At 42.0% G+C, this 23,984-nt stretch overlaps 1 protein-coding gene across 3 annotated transcripts in view; it reads right to left on the bottom strand.

Moving 5' to 3' along the window:
- Positions 1-23,067, bottom strand: part of Scmh1 (Scm polycomb group protein homolog 1) — a 128,829-nt gene extending 105,762 nt beyond the window's left edge. For all 3 annotated transcript variants that reach the window (XM_075944740.1, XM_075944741.1, XM_075944745.1), the window contains exon 1: positions 22,976-23,067. The gene's annotated coding sequence lies outside the window, so the exon portion shown is untranslated. The remainder of the gene's footprint in view (positions 1-22,975) is intronic.
- Positions 23,068-23,984: the final 917 nt, after the last annotated feature.

The following is a 23,984-nucleotide window of genomic DNA, read 5'->3' as shown; positions in this document are numbered from 1 at the left end:
CCACTCCTGCCCAGACTCCAGAGAAGCAAGATGTGAGCTGCCCTGCTGAGAAAGGTACTGAGCCATGTGGCTAGCATAGGTAAGAACAATGGGTTAATATAAGCTCCAAGAGCTAATACGTAGCCTGAGCCAATGGGCCAATCAGCTTTATAACTTATAGAGATCTCTGTGTGATTTTTGGGGGGGGGCTTGCTGGCTGTGGGGTACCGGGCAGGACAGAAACCCCAACAAGCAAGACCTACATGTTACAGTATATTTATATGCACCAAACTTAAAGTTTTAAGATTTGCTTCAAGATATTTTCCCAGATCATTTTCTCCCCTTTCTTTTCTTCCTCCAAGTTGTTCTAAAAGATTCACAACACTTTGACTCATCTGCTATAGATGAACTCTAAGTTGCTAACTTACAACTCATCCTTTACAGTTTCACTGAAAAATCACTGAAACCTCTTTTTCAGCCATCCTGACTCTTTTCCCTTGGTAAACAATTCCTCTTCTATACTACATTATAGTGGGTTCAAGCTTAGAACAAATGTAAAATTTTTAAAATAAAATTTCAAATACACTCTTACTAGCACATAGTACTCAAACAGCATTTGGATTTTGCAAAGTATGTGTTCCAAAGGGAATAAAACAGAAACCTCAAACCTTTAAACTAAGTTGTGCACAACAACGGCAGTTGCCATGAAGGTTCCTGTTAGCACTCTGTGCTCCAGCTGGCCTCTAAAGGTTCATTAACTTTCCTATTACCACTGTGGCAATTTATTAATGTGTTCAATGCAAATAAAATAAATTGAAATGACAGTCCCGGCAACCATTTCTTATCGCTAGAGCTTTTTCTCACCAGTAGTGCCATGGATAAGTCTTAATACAAAACAATTTTATATAGTTTAAGAGACTTTCAACATTGATGTTAGTACTAAAAAGAATAAAACAGACACACACACAGTATAGGTCCTCATGAAAACAGACAAAGGAACTAGGCATAGAAGCACATGCCTGTTATCCTAGGACTCAGGAGGTTGAAAGCCCTCTAAACAGACAGCTACTTGGTACCCATTGCCTTGCACTGAAGAATACAGTACCCCAGGTAACAATCCTATTTCCTTTTTCCAGAGCTGCTACACTCTACAGCAGTCACACAGTATATCATGTTACAGAGAGGCTGATGTCTAAGGGCAAGCTGTTGAAAGGCCTGTATACTTTAAAACCTTGCCTTCTTTGCCTTTCAGCTCTAGCAGCCCTAGGGAACTAATAATGATCTTTATACCTAAAATGGAAAGCTGCTCTAATTAAGAGAAAGAATTGGAAGAAATTTAAAGTCCTCAATAGAAAACACCATAACTTAATGGAAGAGGCAGTTAAAAATGTGAGCACTAAAAGTATTTCTGGTGGAATCTTAAAAGGAAATAAAGTATAAGTTTATTGGACACTTTTGAGAAATCTGTTATAATCAAGTGGCAGAAAACTTTGAATTGTGTTCAGCAGCTGAATTTTTCTAGAAAGTAAAAATGACTAACTGGGATGCCTATTTTATATTAGAATTAAAATGTGAAAGGGCCTGGAGTCTTCTTGATGCTTGAAGAAAAATGCAGAAGACAAAGCGAGAGGGCTGGAACTGGCGAAACTCAAGGGATTGCAGCCTGGGCTTTCTAGTCCATGTTCCCAAGAGGTCTCCAGCAACATCCTGGTCCCATGCCATGAGACTGGGGTCGGCAGAACTCAATGGATGGCAGCTCAGGCAGTTGGGCATTATTGTGATCTCTTTGCTATAAGGAAGCATGGTCTTGCCCAGGGCCATGACTCTCTACATGGGGTAAGGACACCCACAGGTGAATCTGGGGCATCTGTCCCAGGTTCTGAGAAGAAAACACTGGCCCACTTGGTACCACTTGGTACTTTGCAGCACCAGGCATATGCTCACTATAGTGAGCAACTGTATGGAACAATATATGTGGGAGGAGAGAAACAAAACGGTTCATGTCCTGTGAACAGAGGCATATCTAAAGAGGGAAAAGAGATGAGCAGTGGGCTGAAGTGGGTGGCTTCATTGCCGTCCAGGTGATATCTGATTGTGGGCTTCTGTCTGGGTTCAGGTTCTGATGCAGTCGCAGTCTCTGTTGATGTTTATGGCTCCTGATACCACCAAAGGCAGAGAGGATAGGGCTGTAAAAAGGTTGGCCCCACCCCTACTGACTGCAACACTAGAGAGAACTGGTTCTGCTCCTCACTAGTTGAAGCACTCAGAAGAGAGCATCCTACACCCCTCCTGGGCTGCACAATAGAGCCGACCCTGTTCACAGGGGCATAGGCAAACTGGCCCTGGGCATTGAGAATGGCAGATCAGGTCACATCCCTCTCATATGCCATGTGGTGGCATGGGTGAGAGAAAGAGATTCCCTCCTCCCCTCACCCCTTGCCAACTACAACAGGTGAGCTGCAGCACTTGAAAGAGCAGGCCCTGCACGGGCCGCACGATAAAGCCAACCCTGTTAGCAGAAGTATAGATGAGCCAGCCCTGAAGTTGTGAGCATGGGAGAACTGTCTCCACTACTCATCTGTCTGTGACAGCATAGTCAGGAATAGATCCCCTACATGCACCCCCCCAAGCCCCTGGGTCCATCAATGCCTGATCGTAAGAGCAGAACAGCTGTCCCTGCCCCTCATCAGCTGCAGCACTCGGGAGAGTGACCCGTACACTGGACAACATAGGAGAGCTGGTCATGAAGATGTGGGTGTGGGAGAACTGACTCTGAGGATGCGAAAGTGGGAGAACCAGCCCCACCCCTTGCTCACAGCTGCATGGGGTGAACTAGTCAGGGCAATGCTGGAGAGCTCACCCTGGTGGCAAAGACAGGTGAGAGCTGGTGGGCTGACCAGCCCCAGAACTAGGGGTATGTGTTGGTCCAACCCAACATCCACCCCATCTGTGATCTGTTGGAGCATGGGAGTGGGGGCAGGGTGAGGGAGGTCAGTCCTATGGACCCAGGGCTGCATAATCTCCACACAACACAAGCAGCAACAGGATGTGAAGGAAGAGTTCCAGTGAAGATCCAGCATCGATGGTACAGCAGAGACCGGGGGCCTAGAACCTGACCAATGACTCTTTCCGATAATACCTGCATGTAAAAATATATGGATAAAGGGGTTAACTGCATGACTCACTGCGTCACAATGCAGCTTCCCTGACAAGACTTCTCCTTTTTCCTCTTAGATGTTATTTTGATTTATTTTGGGGTGAGGCAGGAGATGGGTGGGATTGGAAGGCATGATGTGAAAGACACGAAGAATAAATAAATTTAAAAAAACTGAGGAAACAGTAAGCAAAAAGAAACTTGGAAAATTCTCTGCTAATTCAGGCAGTGTATTCTGAAAACAAGGTAAAAAAAAAAAAGGCTGGATAATCATTTGTGAGTGATTCGTTCAAGCATCTCAGCAAAAGCCAGACACAGGAATACACTACACAGGAAAAATACATGGAGCAATCTCTTATCAGCTGGCTTGGGTACTAGTACATGGCATGGGAAGACTGACAAGGTGCTGGGAGTTTCATACCAGTAGAAATGCCTCCAGACTGGAACAAAGGGACAGAAATAGAACTATATATATGGCAGTTACAGATACAGAGATATAGGGTAATGACATTCTCTTGGGATGGAAAGATAGGGCTATCATAGCAGCTCAGAAAACACAATTTGACTACAAAGGACTATTTTCATATCTTGGAATTAAATAAAATGTCTCCTGCAACTTGCTCTAGACCACTGATACCTTTATCTCCAGGTCCTGGGGAATTAGTCCAGCACCTTGAGTATGTTCTTTTTTTAAAAATTTATTTATTTATTAAAGATTTCTGCCTCCTCCCCGCCACTGCCTCCCATTTCCCTCCCCTCCCCCGATCAAGTCCCCCTCCCTCATCAGCTCGAAGAGCAATCAGGGTTCCCTGACCTGTGGGAAGTCCAAGGACCACCCACCTCCATCCAGGTCTAGTAAGGTGAGCATCCAAACTGCCTAGGCTCCCCCAAAGCCAGTACGTGCAGTAGGATCAAAAACCCATTGCCATTGTTCTTGAGTTCTCAGTAGCCATCATTGTCTGCTATGTTCAGCAAGTCCGGTTTTAACCCATGCTTTTTCAGAAACAGGCCAGCTGGCCTTGGTGAGTTCCCAATAGAACATCCCCATTGTCTCAGTGTGCAAGCGTTCTATCACTGTACAATATATCCCAGTCCCCAAACCAGTGGCTCTTTTATTCTTATAAAATTTTCTCCCCTTTTCATGGAACTCTTTCTCTCCTGTGACTGCCCTATCACTGTGTCTTGGAAGCAGGTAACTTGCCTTCTAGTCTTCACACACATGTCAATTCTGTCTCAGGATTGACCATATCCAGGGGCTTCCTCATACCTGATTCAGATAATTAGAAGAGATTTGCAATTTTATTTAGAAAAGATCCTGTCTCAAAAACAAAACCAAAAAAGATGGAGGAGGGTGGCGGACAGACAGTTCCTGAGAATCCTGAGAAACAACACCTGAGGGTATAGTCTGACCTAAACACACACATACAGATTATGCGTACATGTGCATGCACATACACAATGTGTAGAAAAGAAATTCTACACATGGTTGGGAGGCACATAAATAAGCATAACCATTATAGGCTGTACATAAGTAAAGACAAATGACATAACTTTCTTAATCTTCCCAAATGAAAAATTTCATTATGTATAAATGCCACATTTTCCTTATTCATTTCTCTCTTGACAGACATCACTGCCAGTATCTTAAAATGTTTTCTGTACTTTTTCCTCTAAAAGTTTCAAAGCTTTAAGGTTTACATTAAAGTCTTTAATCATTTGAAGTTGAGAAATGGGAATCTAGCTTCATTTATGTGTGGTTAGCTTTTTTATTTTTGAGACAGAGTCTCACTATGTCCCCCTGGTTGACCTAAATTCTCATCACACTAAGTGAAGTAAGCTAGATACAGAAAGACACATATCATATGCTACCATATACAGATTATAGAGTTTTAAGAAGACATGAAAGTAGGAGGACTGCTTGGGCAGAAGGAGAGGAGGATATAATGGGGAAAGAAATGATCAAAGTATGTAACACACATATGAAAATGGCATAACCAATGCATTATTTCCTACAATAAATGCATACTTGTCAAAGAAAAGTAGATCTAGCATACAAGACAGCTGTCCCAATTCTGGATACACACTGGAAGGAAATGTGATTAGTAAACACGGGGATACTTCCATGTCTATGTTCATTGAGGTGCTATTCAAAATAGCAAACACCGAGAATCAACCTAGGTGCCCATCATGAATGAGTAAAGAAAATATGATATCTGTGCTGGCTAGTTTTTGTCAGTTTTACATAACTAGAATCACCTGAGAAAAGGGAACCTCAACTGAGGAATTAGCTCTATCAGATTTGATCTGCAGGTTAAGTCTGGAGGATATTTGCTTGATTAATGGTTAATGTGGAGAGCCCAATCCACTACAGATGATGCTACTCCTGGACAGGTGGTCTTGAGTTGTGTAAGAAGGAAAGTTACTCAGTGAGCAGCATTCCTCCATGGTCCCTCTGTTTCAGTTCTTATCTTCAAGTTCCGCTCTTGAGCTCCTGACGACCTTGCTTCCTCCAAAGATGGGGGGGGGGCTATAAACTGTAAGTTAAAATAATCCTCTCTTCCCCTAAGTTGCTCTTGATCAGTGTTTTATCACAGCAATAGAGAATCAAACTAGGAAAGCATCTCATTTATCCATCAACCCGTGTGTGTGTGTGTGTGTGTGTATAGATACTTTCAAGCAATGAAAAAGAATGAAATCCTGTCATCGGTAGCAAAATAGATGAAACTAGAAGATATTTATTTAGTGAAGTAAGGCAGGCACAGAGAGACAAGTACCACATGTTCTCTCTCATCTGTGGGAGGGTAAAAAGTAAAGAAAAGGGAAACATGGCAGTCTTGACTATAGAATAGTGATTTCTAGAGGGTGAGAAAGGGGATCAGCTAGATAAAAAGAGCTGGAAATAACATATTGAACATAAAAATGTGTAAAATCAATGCATGCTAGTGAATAAAATAAAGCCAATTATTTTACATTTACATTTAAAAATAAAAATATTCAAAACTTTCACTGAATTAAAAAGAAACTTGTATTGATTTAACTCTTACCTCAACTCTCATTTCAATCACTTATTTACTTATTCATTCATTCTAGAAATTAAACTCATTACCTCACATATACTAAGCAAGTATTCTACTATTAGGCTATACAATCCCTGCCTTGTTTTTAAACAAGTAAAATAAAATAAAGGTAGGAAAAATAAAGATACATTTCAAAAATTCAACTAACAACTCTCAAGAAGTTAGTGGAACAACTAAGTATAAAGATCAACATAAAAACAACCCTACCCATTAGCTCAGCAGTAGGCTTTGCCCCTGCAAATCCTTGCTTGGTCATTAATTGAAGCTGCTTTAAATCAGCTGCAAGTGTGATGAAAATCTGAGTTGAGCTGAAGGATTTGGGGAATGAGTTCTTAAACAAGAAAAATTTCTAGCTCTATAGACATTTGTTTAGCAATAGTTTTCTACAGCAAGAGGTCTTCTGAGGTCATTATATAATATTTACAGAATACACACTGTAAGATAGAGTTCTACAAATAGTTTTCATTATATAATCAGAAATGATGAAAATAATTTTTAGTAGAATACAAACTCTTTTGAGATTTCTCAAAAGATAACAATTCTTTGATGTGTTTGTATGTGCTTGGGTGTGTGGTACATGCATGTGCGTGCACATGTGAACTGGGATGTGTGTATATACACAGGTGAAAGGTAGATGTCAAAAACCTTACTCTGCGGATCTCCACTTTATTTTTTCACACAGGGTCTCTCACTAAACCTGAAGATCATTGTCTGGGCTACTGTCTTCCAGCATGTACAGGCATCAGACACACATGTAAATCACATGTAGGCAAACACCTACACATATAAAAATTAATTTCTTTAAAAGATCTTATTGTAAGCATCCCTGATGCTCACTTTGCTGTAAATGAACAAATATATTAAGGGATAGGGCAATGTGACCCTATAATTGAACTCTCCTTGTTTCCCTGGCTGCTGGAAAAGGCTCAAAGAACCAGACTACTCTTAAAGGAACACTAGCTGTTTCCAACACTCCATGGATACTTTGAAGAAGAAAAAAAAAACCTGTATAAAGAATGCAGCTGATTGCTCTGGCTCCTGAAGGTGCAGACTTAGCCAGGACTATTTCAGTTTGTATCTGTCCTTTAGCTATCCTCACAATCCTCAGTGAACTCCAGATGACCCTGTAACCATTTCCAACAAAGGCAGAACAGGGAGCATTTTTCTTGGTGGGACTGCTGTGACAGGTGCTGAAAAGACAGTGCTGCAATTGGTATAAAACAAACCTTCATCTGAATGCCAGGTTTGCTATGATTGAAGAAAACACCCATTTTCTGGTTATATGAGCAAAGTTTGGTTACTTGGTAAATTGGCTGGGAGACAACTCTTCTGCCAGTGCAAAAATTAGCTTCTTGGGTGGTCTTTCCTTGTCTACTACTAGTGATGGGAGCTGAGCTAGTAACAGAAAGAAAGAAGCAGCAGAGAAAGTACAGCAGCAGTAACAGCAAGGCAGCAAGCAGCAGAGGCACAGCCAGAACTCTGAGACAAAAGCAGGAGATCAGCTGTCTGTATAGACATAGGACCATAAGACTGGTGACCAAGTCAGCAGAAGCAGCAATGGCAACAACAGCAGAGGAAAAGCTGTGGGAATCACCTCCTGAACAGTAGCAACTGGGAAAGGGGTCATAGTAACAAGAGGGAGCTGAAAATTCAAGAGGCCATTTAGGGCAGAAACAAGGAGAATGACAGAGATAGAAAGAGGACAGTCTTGAGGCCGACAAAGAACAGAAGGTTATAAGGAGCCAGAGAGAGAAGTTGTGGATACCTTAGTCACCTTTAGAGTTCTAAGCTGACAAGCCCTTAGGAACAAGCCAGGGATCTTAAACACCCCAGGCCAGGATCTCTAACACTGATGACTGCTAAGGGATAAGGAATCTCAACTTCTGAAGCCTATGCAGGAGCTGTAGCTAAGGGGCTGGTTTCCTGATGCCTGCAGGAAAGCCATAATACTAGAAGGTACTGTCAGCTGCTTCTCCACCTGCCTACTGCCATGCCCTCTGCTGTCAAATGCCAAGAGATACCAAAGTTACCAAAAACTAGAACTTGTGCTTTGCTTTGCCTAACCACTATTTCTATCCTAGTAGAGCATAAGGGCCCCAGTCAGTTAATCAGTAGCAAAGTCACCAAGGGAACAAACCATCTAATCCTCCTTTTTATCATTAGGAAACAGTTTGTAAATGAGTTTGAGGTGATGAAATGGATGCAGACCAAAGGCTGAAAGGGTACAGACATTTTGGAACTTATTAAAACATGAGCACTGACTCTTTTAAAAAGAAACAAATCATACATTTTCTCAAATTCAAAATCAACCTTAAGCTGAAGAAATAACTCAATTGGTATAGTACTTGCCATGAAGCAAGTTCTAATCTCTAGAACCCACATTTTTAAAAAAGCTAGACATGGTAATGTGAACTTTTTTTTGGGGGGGGGGTGTTTCGAGACAGGGTTTCTCTGTGGCTTTGGAGCCTGTCCTGGAACTAGCTCTGTAGACCAGGCTGGTCTCGAACTCACAGAGATCCACCTGCCTCTGCCTCCCGAGTGCTGGGATTAAAGGCGTGCACCACCATCGCCCGGCGGTAATGTGAACTTATAATCATAACACTGGAAGGCAAAGACAGGAGGATCCATTAGGCTTGCCAGCCAGCTGGCCACCCAGCCTAGCCTAATAGGTGCGCTCTGGACCACTGAAAGCTCCTGTTTTGGAAATAAAGTGGACAGTATTCCTGAGGCTTTCCCTCTGGCCTCCACAGGCATGCAGACCGCCTTGCACGGGCATCACCACACAAACACAAACAATCTTGATTGATTCACTGAAGCATTTCATTCTTCTATTTAGATGTTAATCAATTTTCTGTCATTCTAACAGATACCTGAGGCAATCTACTAATGAAGAAAAAATATTTATTTTGACTCAATTTTAGAGAATTCAACCCATATTCAATTGGCCCTGTCATTCTGGGCCTGTGTGTCAGCATAGTGTCAGTGTAAAGCTGTCCACTTCGTGGCAGGAAGCAGGAAAAAATGAAAGATACTGTTTTTGACGGCATGTCCCCAATAGACCAGAGACACCCCCCCCCCCAGTCGGCCCATATCTTAAAGGTTCCAGTAGCTTCAAAAAGCATCAATCCAGGGACCAAGTCTTTAACAAAGGGGCCTTTTGGGGGGACATTTAAGACCCAAACTATATCATCAGGATTCTAGTATGCCTAGACTGATAGATGAAATATGTACTCAATAAACATATATATGATAACACTCACAAATGGACTGATAAAGCCTTAAAATTATAGAACACTGCTGGGGATAGTGTTCATGGTAAATGGAAAAGGCAATGGGGTTAAGTTAGGCTGGCCTGTGTTTGAAACTGTGTCCTACCCATACATTTTAAATTAGGTCTTTGGTCTTTTTGTTGTTGTTTTTACATATAAAATAGAACTAATAATACTTACATGCAGTTAGTGAAAATGTTTTCATGTATCTGGAAGATACTCAAAGGTTCTTCTTCTCAGTATAGCACCTTATATGGAAGAGGTGTCATATAACTACATTCTAGAACAAGGCAAGATATTTGGACAAACACACACAGAGAAGATCTGGTTGCCACTTTGGTACGCTGCATAAATTTTAAAGCAATTTCCTAAGCCTTTTTTCATAGAACTAGCTCATGCCTGATATTTAGCAGTAAATCAAAACTTGATAATTCATTTGTCAAATTTCGGGTCAAGAGTCAATAGAACCAGATTCTAGTTTTCATGCCCTTGCCAAGCTTATCCCTTTCTTTGGGAATAGTTTTGCCATTGAACAACTGATTTAACAGTTCCAGAAACCTGAGTTTGAAGAGATCTTAGATATCACCATTGCAATGTCCTTGCCTAAATCACAGATCCAGCAAATAAAAAACTAGGATTGAAGAAGGACTTTCTAACTACCAGGTCACACAACCATTTCCAGACTGTTTTTGTTTTAATTAGGTATATGGGGGGTGCACACCAGTGTGGGTGTCCTCAGAAGTCAGAGGCATTGGATCCCCTGGAGCTGGAGTTATAGGAGACTGTAATCTACCCAGTAGGTTCTGGAAACTGAATTCAGGTCCTTTGTAAGAGCAATATATACTCTTAATCACTCAATCATCTCTCCAGACCTCAATTTCCAGATTGTTAAACTCTGCTTCTAAGCTCTCTTCCATATTCTCATCTGTGAAGTATTTAAGGCTAAAAAGTTCTTGAGAGTATCTGGAAACCCTGTACTTTGTCTTGAAATACACTAAAAACAACAACAGGATAAGTCCTATTTTTGTTAAAAATCAGAAGGTACCGAGAAAACAAAACTGTCAATATCAATCCTGGTTGATTGAGAAACTAAGATTACAGACTGCAAAGGATAAAAAGTCCTTTCTTCATGTTGACACACCAGGCACTTAAATATAGAGATGTCTTTTGAATAATCTCTAACTCAATCATCTTCTCCATTAAATTGAATTATAGTCACCAATCAAGTGAACTGGTAGGTTGAATAATTAGTATTCTAAAAGATATTAACTCTATTATCTTGGTGTCCTATATTTAAAGCATATGAGTTTTTTTTAAGTCAATGCTGTCTTTTTAATATTTCTGTTTTGACCACCTTGGGTTTTGCACACCAATGACTATTCTCTTTTAAGTTACTGTTGTTCCTTTGACATTCAAAACACCATTTCCTACCAATTTTGCTTATAAGCTTATTGACCATATGCACAGACTCTGGTCCCAAGTTGCAAAAGTTCAAATCTCAGTTTTATCATTAGCCAACCTTGTGACCTTGGGCAGATTGTTTTAAGTTCTACAGCTGTTCAGTGCTACAAATAAGTGCTGTTATACCTGTTCTTCCTCTTAATCCTTCCTCCATGGCATTTCTTTGGCCTCCACTATTCCATTCAAAGGGGTCCTTACCTCTTCCTATCAGAAAAGCTGTCTTTTCATTATCTCTTTCTCAGAGTCCATATTGCTATTCTCACTATAGAGGCTCCAAAGTCCTCTTCCTCTTCTGCCTTGGCAGATTGCTGTTCTCACCTTTGTGCTCATAGTAATTTGAATGTATTTCAACCAAAGCATTTGTTATGTTAGATTCAAATAGTTTAGGTAATTTAAAACAGCCTGTATTAGGCTATTTCAAACCTACAAAATTATATATAATTCAGCTTAATTATATCTTTTTATACTCCTGCTATCTTCTTCCTGTGCTACACTCATAAAAAGGGTTGAATACTGTTATTTAAAACACAAATGGTAAGATCAGATTTTTATAGTGTAATGAATAGATACATATATTCACTACACAGTTGAAATACAACTTTAAGCTTGATATGCTTATTTTCTGAAATTTACTCTATATTCAAACTCTTATGAGGTTTACTTGAGTTCACTCATTTTAATTATCATATGTATTATATTAGGTAAAGTTTCAATATTTTATTTTTTATTGAAAGATATTTGAACTAGTTTTTTGTTTGTGTGCTTTTGAGACAAGATCTCTCTACATAACCCTGGCTGTCCTGGAGCTTTCTATGTAGACCAGGCTGGTCTTGAACTCACAGAGATCCACCTACCTCAAACTCCCAAGTGCTAGAATTAAAGGCACGTGCCACTATGCCTAACCTTAGTTTTATTTTTGCTATAATCATGTGTGAATTTTTTGTATATTTCCTTTTTCTGCTTCTTTAATTATTTTATTTTTTGAGGTTATACTATAATTACCTTCCCAGCCACAAAACTTTTGACCTCCAATTTGTCCTGCCTGCAATATGTGCTGAGGTAAAGGTGAAGCAAAAATTGTGGGAGAGGCCAACCAATGACTACTCCAGATTGAGACCCACGCCACAAGAGGAGCCAGGAACCAAAGGCTAGACAGTCCAGAGATGTAGGATAGAACCAAACACACTGGTGGGGAGAAAGTCAATGAGATGATTCCTAAGAACACTCTGCTATACTTGTAGACAAGAACCTAGCATAATCGTCATCAGAGAGGCTTCATCCAGCAACTAATGGGAGAGGGACCCACATTAGATGGAGCTTGAGGAATGCTGTGGAAAAGGGGGAGGAAGGATTGTAGGAACCAGAGGGATCAAGAAACAAAACAACAACAACAAAAAAACCCAAAGAATCAACTAACCAGGCTCACAGAGATTGAATCAACAATCAGGGAGCCTGTATGGATCTTCTGCATATATATTATGGCTATATAGATTGGCCTTCTTGTGGTGACTCCTAACAGTGGGAGCAGCGGCTGTTTCTGACTCTTTTGCCTGCCTTTAGGACCCCTTTCCTCCTACTGGGTTGCTTTACCCAGCCTAATTTATAAGGGAAGATGCCTAGTCTTATTGCAATCTGATATGCCATTGATGGAGGAAGGTCATTGGTTAAAAAAATAAATAAACTGCTTGGCTGGCCCTCATAGGTTAGAACATAGGTGGGTGGAGTAAACAGAACAGAATGCTGGGAGGAAGAGGAAGTGAGCTCAGACTCGACAGCTCTGCTCTCTGGAGCAGAGACGCCATGCTCCCCTCTCCCGGGCAGACGCATGCGATGAAGCAAGCCGCCAGGTCAGACATGCTGAATCTTTCCCGGTAAGACCAGTGCTACACAGTTTATTAGAGATGGGTTGATCGGGATATCAGAATTAGCCAGTAAGGGCTAGAGCTAATGGGCCAAGCAGTATTTGAATGAATACAGTTTCCATGTAATTATTTCGGGTAAAGCTAGCAGGGTGGTGGGAAGCAAGCCCGCCGCTGCCATTACAACATGCCATGTTTGGTTGAGATCCCTAGGAAGCCTGCTCTTCTCTGAAAGGAAACAAAGGAGAAGTGGTTCTGGGGGAAAGGGGACAAGAGGCTGGAAACTGTAATTAGGATGTAATATATGAGAGAATTTTTAAAAACATTATTTCTCCCTTCCCTTTCCTCCCGCCCATATATACCTCCTTACTCCTTTCAAAGTCATGCCCTTTCTTCATTAATTGTTGTTATGAACAGGCACACACACACACACACACACACACACACGTACATTCCTAAATACATAAATACAACCTGCTTAGTCTATATAATGTTATTCATATATATATGTTTTCAGAACTGATCATTTGATATTGAGTAACTAATTGGTGTCCTCTTCCCTGGGGAAGACTATTTCCCCCACTCTCAGCATCCCTTAGTTGTCTGTAGTTCTTTGAGTAGTGTGGAGGCCTTTTGAACTTCCCTACTCTTTCACCCACCATTCCACCCCTCTGGCCACGTTAGCATGTTTCTTGCTATCCTTGTTCAACTCATGTTAGCCTGCCATGCTGGTGAGACTTCATAGTGAGGCTCCGAGGCTTATTTTACTTTTAACAGGGATTGACAAACTGTTTAATGCTGTGGTTGTGAAATTACTAGTCTCACCAACAGTATCCAAGAGTTCTTTTAGCTCTCCATCACCACTAATTTTTGAGATTGCAAGGCTTCATTTTTTGCCAATTTGATGGGTGTAAAATGGCATCTTATAAAAATTTAATTTGTCCAGATGACTAATAAACAATCTATTTTGTATACTGATTTGTCTTGTTTTAATAGACTAAAAGGGGTTTTATTATTTTATTAATATTGACTATTAAGTGTACCACAAATATATACTTTTTCAACTCTATGACTTATCTTTTTTCTTATGCAAACCAGTTTATTATTCTTAAAATTTCTCTTGTCAACATTTTATTTTATTTTATTTTTTTAGTTGTTGCAAAAAAAATTTCAGCCTCCTCCCCGTTTCCCATTTCCCTCCCCCTCCTCGCACACATCGCTTTCTTCCCCCACTCCTCTATCCCTCTCCCCCCCACTCCATTCTCCCTCCCTCTCGAGAATGAAGAGCAGTCCAGATTCCCTGCCCTGCGGGAGGTCCAAGGTCCTCCCACTTCTATCCAGGACCAGGAAGGTGAGCATCCCAACAGGCTAGGCTCCCACAAAGCCAGTTCATGTATTAGGATCGAAACCTAGTGCCATTGTCCTTGGCTTCTCATCAGCCTTCATCTTTTAATTTTTAAAATTATAGCATCCACCTTTATCATAGTGTACTGGCTAGTTTTATTTAAATTTGACACAAGCTAGAGTCACCAGAGAAGAGGAAGCCTCAATTGAGAAAAGCCCCCATACAATCCTATTATAAGGCATTTTCTTAATTAGTGATCAAGGAAGAAGGCCCAGTCCATTTTGTAGGTGGTGCTAACCCTGGGCTGGTGGTCCTGGGTTCTATAAGAAATCAGGCTGAGCAAACCATTAGAAGCAAGCCAATAAGCAGCATTACTCTATGGCCTCTGCATCAACTCCTGCCTCCAGGTTCTTGTCCTGCCCTCACTGCTTTTGATGATGATATGGAACTGTGAGCGAAATAAACCCTTTTCTCCCAAGCTGCTTTTGGTCATGGTGTTTCATTACAGCAAGAGTAGCCCTACCTAAGACAAATTTTAGACACAAATATTTGTTGGATTAATGAACAAATGTAGCCTGGACAATAAAATTATGTGTCTAAATTAAAATATTCTCTTACTTTGGGATTATTAACCTTTAATTCCTTATAAGTTTTTTTTAAAGATTTATTTGTTTATGATGTGCACAGTGATCTGCCTACATGTACACCTGCAGGACAGAAAAGGGCATCAGATCTCATCACAGATGCTTGTGAACACCATGTGGTTGCTGGGAATTGAACTCAGGACCTCTGGAAGAGCAGCCAGTGCTCTTAACCTCTGAGCCATCTCCAGCCCTATGTAAGTTTTTATACTCCTAATTTTTTGGAGGGACAGTATTTTACTAAGAATTGGAAGCCTAAACTTCTAAATTATCTGTTCAAGAATTAATATATTGGCTCTTCTATTTTCTATTACACTTAACAGAACATCATGGTTAAAATAGTCTATTTCTACTGTGTTAGAATGCTCCAGAGGAAATGTTTATGTAGGTGTCATAGTTAGGATTTCTACTGCTGTGCTAAAACACTGCCCAAAAGCAACTTGGGGAGGTCAGGGTTTAATTCATCCTACACTTTATTATCACTGACCATTATCAAAGAAAGTCAGGGAAGGAACCTGGAGGCAGGAACTGATGGAGAGGCTGTGGAGGGATGCTGCTTGTTGGCTTACTCTCTATAGCTTGCTTAGCTATTCTCTTATACCACCAAGGACTACCTGCTCAGGGATGGCACTGCCCATAGTCTGTTGGGCTCTCCCATATCAGTCATCAATCAAGAAAATGCACCACAGGCTTGCTCACCGATCAATCTGATGGGAGCATTTTCTCAACTGAGGCTCCCTCTTCCCAAATGATTCTAAGTTGTGTCAAGCTGATATAAACTAGCCAGCACAATAAGCATGGTGTAAATCAACTCTAATAAAACAGTCTAAGAACATACCTGGGAATGTTGCTATAATAAGTCAAGCAGCAAAACCATTGGAGATAAAATTATATATATATATATGCTTTTATTTTTAAAAGCAACTAATATTTATAATAAACATGGAGGGTAAAATAATACAACAGACTTTATAGGATCAAAAATTAAGAAAATGAATTTATGGTGACTTTCAGGAGAACCACCATGAGGTTCAATAATACACACCAAGTTTTTAGAAAGAGGTCAAAAGAGGCAATGAGTCACTCTAGACAAAGTGTAGAGTGCAGTAAGGCCTGGTTTTGAGGAGGCATTCTGACACTTCCTAGCTGTTCAAAATTGGGTACATCATTTCCTCCATCTGCACTGTTCCTTATCAGAAAATGCTGACAACGTCTAGCATCCCACTGACAGGATTAATACACACTTTAAATTTAAAAACATGTACACAACATCTATCAATATTTTACAGTTATAATCATCTGTCCTTCTCCACCTTCTTCCTTCCTACTGTGACTGACCCACAGAACCTCTGATACTCCTAGGCAGAATAGGATACTAACTGCTCTGAGGCAGATACTAATTTGCTAGTGCTGTTGTAACAAATGCCAAAAACAAGGTGGCTTACTGACTGAGGGAGAGATATGGCTAACAGGTTTTGTGACGCCAATATGGGTAGCTAAACACAGGCTAACACTCAGAAGAAATATCAAACTGCAGAAGGGTTTGAGTTCTGAGTATGCAGGTGTACTTGGAAACCAAATGAGCAGCTGCTTGTTAGGAGAATGTGGTGCAGGGCAGGCAAGGGAAGAAAAGTTCTCACCAAACACTGCATGCAGTGATGTAGTCAGCAAGGGACCCAAACACTGAAGGGCACTGAAACCCAAGGAGAAAAGAAGATGTTTTAAGGAAGAGGAGATATCACAAAAGTAAAAGTAAGGCCGGAACCTGCTGCTTTTAATACCTTTGCCCACTTCAGCACAAAGGAGGAAACTGATGACCTTGACTGGAGCAGTTCCAGGGCCTTTGCCACTTTACTGTGGTGACTGGGACAAATTCCTAAACCTTTAAATGTGTCTTTTATTTTTGAAGTAAGAAGACCAATATGTCATTTATGTAAGCAGCAATAATTAATATATACACAAATGTAACATGACAGTTCTACAGTGTTTCAGACACTGTACAGAGCTTCTTCATATAGGTTATAAAAAAAAACCTTAAAACTAACAGAAATCTTAAGATGCTATAGCACCTAATAAGTACTCTATTATCCTCATTTTCAGATAAGGAAACTGAACCTTATTAAGTTAAGCTACAGTGAAACATAAAGGTGGAAGGCCTGCAAGATGGCTCAGCATGTAAAGGTACTTGCTGCCAAGATTGATGAGATGAGTTCAAATCCCAGGACCTCTGACCTTCACGGGTGCACTAACACACATACACACATGCACACGGGGGGGGGGGGGGGGGGGGCGGGGAGAAGGAGAGAAGAGAGAAAGAGACCTGAAATAAAATGTAAATAAAGGGTAAAAGTGAGAAAGTTTATATTCCCAGTGTATATAACTTAAGTTTATAAAGCATAAGCATTTTACAAGATTTATTTCACTGATAAGATGTGTGTGTGAAGTCAGATGAGAAAAAGAGGTTAACAACTAGAAAAGACAGGCCTCAGAGATTTAGTTTAGCAAACAGGAGATGCAGGAAAACACATATATAGTTTAAAGCAACTTTGTTAGAAGGATATGAGACAAATACCCCTTCTAAGCAGTTGGTCACAGGTTGAGACTAAGAAGAGGCATTACAGAGGTCAGAAGCCTGAAAAGAGTATTTTTACACACAACATCACAGAATATAGGACAAACAAATATGTACATAGCAAAAGCCCAATGGCAGCAATCAATTTAACAGTGTGGTTTGTCTCATGCTCAGTAAAACTGATACAATGAGAGAGGTTAGTTTGAGTCAACAAGGTTATGACTTCAGCCAGACAGGGTCAGAAAAATGGGGCATGGTACTAGAGGGTAATGGCAAGAGAGTGAATAAAAAAGGCACATGAAGGAACACTGAACTGGAAAGGGAAGGGAATGAAAAGATCAAGGGCCATATCTAGTGAGAATAACCAAAGGCCAGGTAGGGAGAAATTCTGCAGAAAACTGTCCACCTTCATTTATCATTTCAGAGGTGGGCCAGCTCTAGGTGAAATGAATTAGGCATAGAGATGATCTCCTGAGTAGAAGAAAACAGTTTTAGAGGGAAAAAAATCATCCATATAAACACTGAAGTCACTCAGAATGAGGAGAGTAACGGAGATTGTAGGAGACAGTGTGCTCCAGATCCTAAACGATAAAGAAGATCTAACAAGGGTAATATAATACCTATTCTAGAAAGCCATGGGCATTTTAACAAGAGAGAAAAGACATGATCTGGAAACAGTGGAGGAAGAAAAATTAAGTATCTGTGACTCTCCCACTGCGATGTTTGTAGGAGAAAGCACTGTATTTAAAAGGGTTACAGAACAATTAATACCCCCCCCCCAGGATTCCAGGAGGTATACACCACCACCAGCAAAATGGTTAACAATACAAGAAACAGTAGTTAAGGAGAACAAGAAGAAAATACGGCTTAGGAGAGAAAGGAAGTCAGGCCAGACAAGAATAAAAATACCAAAGATGACAAATGATTGAAGAAGCTGGGACACCAAGAGTTCCTGGATTTATCCAACCATGAAGTTATCAGAACAATTAACTCTAGAAAGTCCTTGATAGCTCGAGTTAGCACTAAAGCTTTGACCAAGGTATCAACCATAGATGAGGAAAGAGGAACCCGGCACTTGAGTGCGTTGTGACCAATGACTACCTGCTCTACTACACGAACTCATAGTTCAACCTTAGCATATACCTCCCCTCACTTTATAAAGAGGCTGAGTATATGAGAATCAAAGTAACCTGTATCTATGCAGTTAATATTTAGCAACACTGAGAGCTCTGAGCTTTGTTTTAATTCTAAATCAGTACAGTGGGAAAGAGAATCTTTCATCAAAAAAAATCCAGAGTTTGACTGAGCCTATCTATCAAACAAGGTCATTACAAGGACTAACTACAGCTTCAAAACAAACCACAATAGTTACTTTGCTAACCTAAAATCTGCCTACATGGTAACTTATTTTCAGATGTGGAATTTATTTACTTCAGACAAAAATCTGAATTTCTGAATTAATATCTATAAATGAACACATAGTAAACTGAGGTAGGTAGAGAGGATGAACAACCCATTGCTCACTAATATGTCTAGAAGCAATTCCAAACTCGATAGTCAAGACTTTCACAGACCAAATCCATCACTTTAATCTCATTATTGACTTAAATACCATATTCAAATTTATGTCAAAGCTAATAATTTTAAACAAAATACTTTATACTTGAAATACTGGGTAGCTAGACATAATTATTATTTAATCTACTGAAATTTGATCTCCAGGATCCAAAGAAAATTATTTTGAATGTGAAGACTAAACTTGTTTTCAAGTATTGAAAAATGATCGTTCTCTCCTCTGAACTGCTATACTACTCTACTTTTACCTCCCTAAGGTAAAGGAATACTTACTGTATTCTGTCTAGTAATTTTGGTTAAGTGTGGAGGGAAAAGCTTTATTTCTGTAAGCAGAGTATAAGCCCATTAAAAGTAGGGATAAGAAAATTAGCATTTACTTCACATCTATGAAGAGTCAATTTCTTTTCTAGTGACTGTTTTTCATGCAAACGTTGTGAAACTATGAAATAGTATTTATTTACTTATTCTATAGCTTAGGGTATGTTACAGCCATAAGGCTAGAAACAGAGCCTAAATTTGAATCCTGGTCTTTCTAAAGCCAAAGTCTAGGCGTTTTCTACTAAACTCCCCCCAAACCATAGATTAATTTCACTGCTTTATCTAATTGTTTCTTACTCACCCAACCAATCGTCTGAGAAAAACCCTCTCTCACTATATATGGGCAGAAAGGATTCAATATAGGGCATCTGCCCTTATTTTCAAGACTTAAAACAATCTCTTCAGTGCAAATAACAATTGATGTGAGTCCTGAATGAAAATGAAGAGATCAGAACCCTACCTGTAAGAAGGAAAAAGTAAAAAACCATCACCCACTCCTGTGTTTAAAAACTCCTCCTTTGAGATTTGTACCATCTGGCCATACCACTTTCTGCCTCACGGCTTCACGTGTCATCTACTACCTCAATTAAATCTTTATCCTTATGGCACCTGGGTCACAGTTTTCCTCTCTTCCTCATCCCATCATCCTAAATCACTTTGCTATACACACACACACACACAATGCATTCAATATATACTAGCCTCACAGCTCGTCACACTCCACTTCCCTTTGCTTCTGTTGTATTTTAGTTACACCCCTCCTGTATGTGCATGCATGCGCGCGCGCGCACACACACACACACACACACACACACACACACACACACACACACGCCTACCTTGCTGTCATTTAGAACAGCTCCATATCAGACAACTCTTTTATTATTAATAATAAAGCAATATTTCACTTTTTGACTTCAAACTCTTTTCCCTGTATTTGTTCCCTGTTCTACCTCAAGAAATTGCTAATCTAAAAATAAGCAAATAAACTTAAATTTAAAAATTCTCATCTTCAAATGTTTCCTCTTTCAGTTAATCATTGCCTCATAGATGTAAGATCTCATAGGTTTTCTCAAATTTCTTTCTTTTCATCTCTATTTTTAATGTTACTTAAACTATGTCTAGATTTTTCTGTATGTCTTTCAATGATTAAAAACATCACCCACTAAATTAATTTCACAATGTTTATGTATATAAGGTTCACAACATGGCTTCTGCCTGGCTGATGCCTCATAATTTACTGTTTTATCTTTACTCTTATTGGCACTCATAAAATCCTGTGACTTTTGTGCTGATTGCTCCTTTTCTCACACTTTTCCTTTACTTATGCATATTCTACTCCTCTTGGCCCCCTTATCACAGAGCCCGGACCCACCCCTCCACAAAACATTTCCTCAAAGCCTGGCTAGCTTGAGAGCCCTCACTATCAGGTAACCAGAGCATTCTACGCATAGTTCTTAACTTTTATTGAGATAACCTAAGTAAGCAATGATTAGAAATGTCTCTTATCTCTGTGTAGTCAGTTTAGCTCCACACTTAACACCCTGCCTGACACAGGGTTGTATATAAGTATAAAAGTTAGAATACAGCAAGTTTAAATTTCATTGTAACAGTCAAGCCAGTGTTTTGTTTTTTGAATTCTTACACTGGAGGGTTCAGAGACTTCTGTATCTATGTAGTTCTGAAGAGAATGGTGCCACACAAACTTTTTTTTTTTACTAATTTACACAAAAGTGAAACAGCATTTGTACAAACATTCCTGAAATTAACCCTGGCATTTGCATGGGGCTGGAAAGCCAGCTCAGTGATTAAGATCATGTAGCTCTCTTCCAAAGAACCCAAGCTCAGCTCCTGGCATCCACCTGTCAGTCATCTTACAACTGCCTGCAACTCTGTAACTCCAGCTGTAGGGCACTCTGATCCCTCTGGCCTTTGTGGGCAACTGCACTCGTGTGCATGCGTGTGTGCGCGCACACACACACCTAAAAAAAATCTATTTAAAAATTTTGACATCTCTGCTACAAACTTGAAAGCCACTAACCAAGTCAAGAAACGAAGACGTAAGAGCAATGATAAAGGCAGTACTGACTGCTGAGTGCTTGCCATAGTTATAAAAACAGTGAAACTTTGCTTAGAGCAGGAACAAGGTCCAAGACACAAAAGCATTTTATCTACAAGGCCATCATGCCTCTAATGGGCTTAAGAAATTATTCATTTGCAGGGCTGCTTAGGCAAGTGTTTAAGAAATTGATAAAAGATCCTTTTTAAGTACTTTAACCCTAAGTACCACCAAGGCTAAGTGGCTTAGAAAAAAAAAGAAATGCTTTAAAATGAGCCACAAAAAGTGTTGTTTTTCACAGCAAGTTGGGGCCTTCTGTTGGCAGAAAAAGCACACGGTTCATTGTAATAAGGCAGTTCTCTCTCCAAGCAAATATTAAATTGCAGTTTGGCACCAAATTAGGTCTCACTCCTTTCTAGAGCAAAAATAATAAGCTCTTTTATTTGCATGATATATTACACTGTAAAATCTTTTGATATACATTAGCTCACTTGATGAAGTGTTCACAGACTTTTTTTTTAAAGGAAGAGAAACCACAAAACAGGATGAGAATCTCTTCTAGCTTGGGTGAACACATGCTACTAGACAGCTTTCCCTCATCCCCACCCTCAGCACAGAAATGAGGAAGGGAGAGTACTGTCTATTTAAGAAGGTCAGTCCTTGAGGGTCAAAGAACTTCCTTCAGAAACGACCGAGTTTGGTCTCTCGGCTCACAATAAGTTCTTCTATGAGGGCGACGTGGGCATCAAAGGCGCGGATCAAAGAGTAACGGAGTAAGAGAAACGACTAAAAGAATTGGGAGTTAGCCAAAACAAGACTCGGGGGACGCGATAACTATCTTCACTCTCCACAGCTGCCCACAGGGGAAAAGAAGAAAAGAGACGGGAGACAGCCGGTTCTTCCCACCTCTAACCAAATCCATCCAGGGCCAGACTAAGTTACCTTGGAACGGTATTAGGACAGAAAGCCCTCCTAATAGGTTCGCCAAATTACTGAGGTTTTATTTGGGATATTAAAAGATAACTTCCGTTCCGAATAGGCGGAGAGTGGAAGATCCTGGAGGACTCTCAGTTCTCTTCGCGTCTGAGATGTTAAGGGGGTTCACCCATTTGCCTGCGAACCCCTTTCCCTGCTGTGCTCCCCGGTGGTCCGCCGTCGTCCCCCTCCACCCCGCCCCCGTCTGAGGTTCGAAACCTGCTGCAGCCGCCGGGTGCTAGCCAGGCACGAGCAGGTGACACACGCTGAGATCTCCCCGCCCCGGGACGCCGGCAGACAGACCGCTCCAAGCCTCTGCACCCTCGACCCTCGGTCCTCCGCTGCCGGGACCCCGGAGACTCCCCCGCGACGCGCCTACCAGCCCGAAAAAAGCCTCCGCACCGGGCCCGAGCCAGGCTTCCCGGTTCCGCCCCAGCCCTGCTGTCCCCTCGGAAGGGGGCCCCCGTGCCTGCTGCGCTCGCGCGCCGCGCCCCCAGCCGACCCCTGCGCGTCAGGCCGCCGCCGGACACTGGGCCCGAGCGGATGGCGCGAAGGCCGCCGGGGCTCGGGCCGGGCTGACACAGCCGCCCGAGGGCCGCGGGGTCACCGGGCGGGGGGCTCACTCTGGCCGGGCGCCGTTGGCGGCTCCTCCGGGCACGGGCTCGGCTGGCGGCGGCTCCCAGGCGCTTACCTGAGGGCGACCGCGGCGCGGGGCGCGGGGGCGCGGGCGGCTCACTCCCTTCCAGCCGCCATGTTTCCGCTGCGCAGGGAGCGAGCGAGGACGCCGGCAGGGGCGGGCGGCGGCTCAGGAGAGCGGCGCGGCTGAGGCGGCGACGGGCGGCGAGCCGCGAACGGCGGGGGGCTCCACCGAGGCGGCGGCGGCGGCTGAGGGGCGGGGGCGAGAGCTGCCCAGCCCCGCCCGCCAGAGACTCCTGCCGCGAGGTGGCGCGCGCCGGGGCCGTTGGGCTCGCGCGCGCGGGGCGGCGGGAAGGAGCGACCCCGCTCGCGCCTGGCGCCTCCCGCCTCGCGTCCCGCGCCCGCCGGCCCTAAGCGCCCGGACCCGCTGTATCGCTCCGGTCTCCCAGACCAGGGACGTCCTCTGAAGGCCCGGGTTCGAATCCCGTCGGCCCTCAGCCCCCACCCAGCCGGAGGCCGACGGTGGGGGTGACCTTACAGAGAGTTCCTTCGCACCTTCTCCTGACGCGCTGGTGGGAAAAGGCATGAGGAGAAAATGAGTGTTCCCCGAGAAGGTGCAACAATGCAGCAACGCTAATGAAATCAGGCCTTCTCTTTGCCCTAGAATGGGCTTTGAGCCATCGTGTTCCAGGCCTGATGACCCTTGGGGTCAGTCTTCCAGTGATACTCAGCACACACACTCCCACTTCCACACACCATTGCCTTTCTTGGACATAATGTTTTAGCTGCACGGAAACTAGTCCAAGAAGGTGAAGTTACTCACGCAGCTTCAAAGGTTGTGCTACTGCCTGAGGGCCAGGTATGGGGGAGGGGGGTGTTTTTGTAAATTTGAAACAAACCTAGACATTTCTCGGAAGAAGGAATCTCAATTGAGGATTTATCTCCATCAGATTGTTGGCAGTCTGTGTGGGCATTTTTTTGATAAATGATTGATGTGGGAGGTGCCACTCCTGGACAGCAGACATAATGGACAGGGCTGTGGAAGTGGAGCCGAATAAACCCTT

The sequence above is a fragment of the Microtus pennsylvanicus genome, chromosome 13, assembly GCF_037038515.1.
Source record: "Microtus pennsylvanicus isolate mMicPen1 chromosome 13, mMicPen1.hap1, whole genome shotgun sequence".
NCBI classification, from domain to species: Eukaryota; Metazoa; Chordata; class Mammalia; order Rodentia; family Cricetidae; genus Microtus; species Microtus pennsylvanicus.
This window is presented reverse-complemented; position numbering and strand designations above follow the sequence as displayed.